The following is a 5,217-nucleotide window of genomic DNA, read 5'->3' on the forward strand; positions in this document are numbered from 1 at the left end:
AAGTTATCAATGATGTCAGATGAAGGGCCTTTTGCTCATTTTAACAGCTGTGTGATATATAACGCATTCTCAAATGAAGCGTGAAGGGTTCATCCACAAAGATATATCTTTATAGTCAATTCGTTATAATGACATGCAATATGTTTGCAAGTATGTTATACTATGGTCTAATACATTAGTAGGTTTTTTGGTCAAGTCAATGGTTGCTAACATCTTACTAATATATTGAAAGATTTTAGTGTTTATGAGAGCTTGACAAGATGTTTCAAATTAGGCAAGAGTTACCAAGATGTTTTCTGGAAATGGCTAGGCGTATCAAGTTTAGTTCCATTATGCAAGTGAAAACATTAGGGGATAATCAAAATGTTTTTCCTGCCGCTTAAGACCAGAAAATGCTGTGCCCGGAGTATTGGTGAAATAACTCAATTTAAATTTTTGTTTAAGAGCTTTTCAACACATGCCCCTGCCCTTTCAGAAGCTAATAGAGAATCCTTTTTTCTTAACTTTACCACTCTACTTCATGGCCTGCAGTTTATACAGCCTAATATTATGATGATCAGTTAAAATGAGTTTGCAGAGAGCTTTGCATGGCCAAGCCTCTCAGCGAAAATCGTGAAGTGTCTATCGCGGCGAAGCCTCGACGCCCGCGAGGTGCGCTCACCGACTCACCAGTCGGAAGTTTGGCCTCTTAACGAAGCATAGCTTATTTTTTTTCTATTTAGTTTGACATACTGTGAACATGCCTGGAAAGCTATTATCCGTCTCTAATAGGTAAACAATTCGATAGTTAAATTCTATGCAAAAATAGTCCCCCTTTGCAAAGAGTGCCAATGTTGAAAAGATCCTTTAATTGTCCTGTAAAAGACAAAAGAACAGACCGTTTGTTCAATCGGAAGTAAGGAGACAAACCAAACACTACATTCAGACAAAAGCCAACGAAAAAAGTGACTAATCTAACTTTAAGTTTTTGTCAATTTAACCAATTTATTGTATTTCATCCTCAAATCAGAAATTATTGGGCTAAACGAACCATTTTGTTTCATAATCAAATCTATATTTATAGTCAGATATCAGTTTTAATGTTTCTCAAAAATAACAAACATAGCACATTTAGATAGGAAAAAACTATGCCACTGCCTACTTTGCTCTCAGACTTCCGAATGTTTTAAATCCGATTTTGTACATTGATTTTTTAAAGTGACCTGATCAGAGTAAGTCCTTGAGAAACCTACAGAATTTAATTGACTAACTGTTGTTAGTTAGTTCGAAAGTTAATGAATAGTGCTTCATTTCGAAACAGTTTAAAGCCTGGCTTTCTTTTGTTTGGAGAAGAAATAGCCAGGCGCTAAAACCTCTCAATTAGTTTGAGGCTCACTTTCTCAATTAATTTGCAATCAATTCACATAAATCTGTATATCTACGAATCTTGAAAAATTTCTACTGTAATAATTCTTCTTAAGAAATTTTTAGACTTTTTCATTCGATGTGCTGAGCAAAAAACACGTTTTAACGGAAAATTTCATCTTTTCAGACATATAAATTGCTACAAATTTGATATGATGAAAAAAGCCTCGATAAATTTGACATTTTTGAAAGAAAATTGACCCATTTAGCTTCAATTTTGTGGCAAATCTTAGCCTATGTTTAAATATAGTCAACGATTTAGGGTAATTCATTACCAAATTTGAAATAATTGGGCTAAATGAAACATTTTGTGCCATATACAAATACATATTTATATAGGCTTCAAAATTTTTCTGGAATAACAAGCATAGCACATTTTGAAGGAAAAAGCCACTACATACTCTTTTCTCAGACTTCCGAACGCTTCAAATGCGATTTTGTACAGTTATTTTTTCTGAAGTGGTCTGATCAGGATAAGTCCTTGAGAAACCTACAGAATTAACAAATCTAGATTCAGTGCTGATATAGTACTATAGTAGCTATATATAGTTCTCGAATAGTCATACGAGATTCTTTTGATGTTTAAAAAGATGACGATGTCCAACTCCGCTGTGTTTTATTTCGATTGACTTGCTGTTTTTATCTCGTTGAATTTACAAAATGTTTGTTTCCTGTTTGAGAAAATAAAAAAAGTTAAATATCACCTCTTTCTCTTTGTCACCTTTGAAACACCAAAACAATTGTTTTTCAATTCGAAACAGTCAAAAGCTTGATCTTCTCTTGTTTGGAGAAAAAATAGCCAGGCGCTATGACCTCTCAATTAGTTCGGCTCCCTTAGTTAATTAGTTTGCAATCAAATCATAGAAATCTATCTATCTACGAATCTTAAAAAAAATTTTGCTATAACAATTCTTCTCACGAAATCGTTAGACATTTTTTTATTGGGATTGCTCAGCAGCAAACGCGTTTTAACCGACGCTTTCATCTTTTCAGATATATAAATTGATACAAGTATGACATGATGAAAAACTCTTCGCTAAATTCAACATATTCGAAACAAAACTGACCCATTTAGCTTTAATTTTGTCGCAGGACTTGGCCTATGTTTAATTATTGTCAACGATTTAGGGTAATTTATTCACAAATCGGCAATAATTGGGCTTAATGAATCATTATGTGCCATATTGAAATAAATATAATTAGCGAGGTATCGGCTTCAAAATTTCTCTGAGATAAGAATCATAGCACATTTTGAACGGAAAAAGCCACTACCTACTCCGTTTTCAGATTTCCGAACGCTTCAAATGCCTTTTTGTACAGTTAGTTTTCTTAAAGTGACCTGATCAGAATAAGTCCATGAGAAACCTACAGAATTCACAAATCTTTATTCAGTGCTGATATAGTACTCTAAGAGCTATGTACAGTATCGAATAGTCATACGAGCCTCTTCAGAGTTCAAAAAGTATCACTACGTTCAACTCATAATTAGCTTCGCTTTGTTTTCATTTGATTTGCTTTATATTTTTTATCTCGTTGGTGAACACATTTTCCGTAAAAAAATTCTGCTGTGAATTAAGTGTTTCTCGAGCCTCAGATAATTTAATGAGCTGAAATTGGTATCCAAATCTCGAAATAAACTGAAAACGGAAAGCGCTAAGACAAACGCTAACCAGAATTGAAAAAAGTTTCTTTCCTGTTTGAGGAAATAAAAATTTTATTTTCCACCTCTTTCTCTGTGTCACTTTTGAAACACCAAAAGAATTGTTCTTCATTTCGAAACAACGAAAGACAATTTTTCTCTGGTTTGGACAACCAAGGTTAAATCAGAGTCAGGCAATAAAACCTCTCAGTTAGTTTGCGGCTCCCGTATTCGTTTAGATTGAAATCAAGGCTTTGAAATCTACATATCTACGAATTTTAGAAAATTTCAACTGTAACAATTCTTCTTACGAAATGGTAAGAACATTTTTTCATTACTCTTGCTGAGCAACAAACAGCAGACACGTTTATCTGTTCAGACATATAAGTTACTACAAGTACTCTAGGATGAAAGACGTTTCAATAAATGAGTTTGTTTTATACTAATTCAAATTTTTGTAGTTAAATTATTGAAAACTGAATATATATATTTTTTTAAAAATGAAACCAAAGGGCTATAAAATCTTTACTGTTTGCAAAAAAAATCATTGGTGTAAACCTGTGTCTTCTTGTATCATTAATGATCAGTGAGAAGTTTCCTGGCGTAAAATATGTTTATTATCTACAAGCCATATCTATGCTAGTCAACATTTGGTTCAACGTTCTTCAATACATAAATTCAGATAAAATTTTGCAGTCATTGTATGCTTGATTTCAAAATGACAAAAACAATAAAATGCGAGCCACTATTTGTTTTGAACAGATCCAAATGAACAATTTTCTCCATTTCAGAAAAATTCAGAAGCATCGTTATGCGCTTGGCACAATGCTATGGCTGCTCTAAGGAAACGCTGAGCATCATAAATGGGAATAGTTGTTCCCCTATGTTCTTCGTACAAAACCGTCCTGGCCTCTAAAATTAAAATAATACAATTTTGGACTTGAAGGTAAGTTTTGGCCAATTTTTCCGCTTTGTTAATTATAGAAAATTGCTTATTTTGAGTTTTAGTAACGGATTAAAAACGGAAGACCAAAAATTGATTGATTGCGATTGATACCCCAAATTGTCATTTTTCTATGCCACTGTAGAAAAAAGGAAACGGCCAAAATTAATTAGGCAAAAAAGGGTCAGGCTCAATTGATGTTCCCATACACCATCGTCCATTTCATATTAATCTGAAACAATAAAACTATAAGATTAGAAAACTGTATTTTTACAGGTTAAAAGTGTGTGATTCACACCCCAATGATTGAGAGACCAATCCCCTGCCTCCGTGAAGCTGTTTGTGTAACGATGAGCCCTTACTTAACCATAGCTTCAGGTTGATCATAGCCTGACCAATGTTGGCTGCAATGATGGTACCACGTGAAAGTTTCAGACGCAAAAAATGTGGCCATAGTCACCAAAAAAGAGCAATGCTGCTCATAAAAAGAACCGTCAGAAACGTGGGGAATAATAGGAAAAAGGGCAGCTGAGAACAGGCCGCTGTGGCCTAATGCTGTTCCGCTGCGATTACGCAGGAACAAATTATTATTATTATATTATTATGTCCGTCATCTGTTCAGCATAAGCACACAGCAGGAAAATTTTTCTTAATATTTTGGGTTTTTTTGAGAATGATTTCTCTGTTTTTTATTCATCAGAAATGGCCAACATGTTCTAGTCAATGGGAGCCGTTGTTAATTGTATTTTTACATAAGATATATCATCAAACCGAAATTTTTTGATTGGAATCTTTTCTTGAATTATCTATTGACATTTAAAAAATTACTTCTGTTCAACTTTGTTTTGAGCTATGACTAAAATCTGAATAAATTTTTACTTATTATTGCTGCATTGAACAGTTTCCAATTAATATTCGTCTGTTCTTGCAAAAAAAATTTTAGATGAATAAAAATAAAGACATTGTAAGCTTTTCAGTTTTTCTTAGTCCTTCCCTTGCGCAAGAGAACCGTCAACATTCAAAATACACATCTAATCTTAAACTTTATCCACAGTAACCGTGCAGTTTTTGTGAAATTGAATCAAAAGAGCACTTTACAATTTTTAATTGCATTTTAGAATTTTCTCAGATTTTCTGAACAAAGTTTTATTTTTTGAACACAATCATGTTGGACAGTAACATATCATTGAATTGTTATATTGTTATGGCTGCGAGTTGTTAGAAATAAACA

The sequence above is a fragment of the Convolutriloba macropyga genome, chromosome 9 (genome assembly GCF_964194025.1).
Source record: "Convolutriloba macropyga chromosome 9, txConMacr16.3, whole genome shotgun sequence".
Lineage (NCBI taxonomy): Eukaryota > Metazoa > Xenacoelomorpha > Acoela > Convolutidae > Convolutriloba > Convolutriloba macropyga.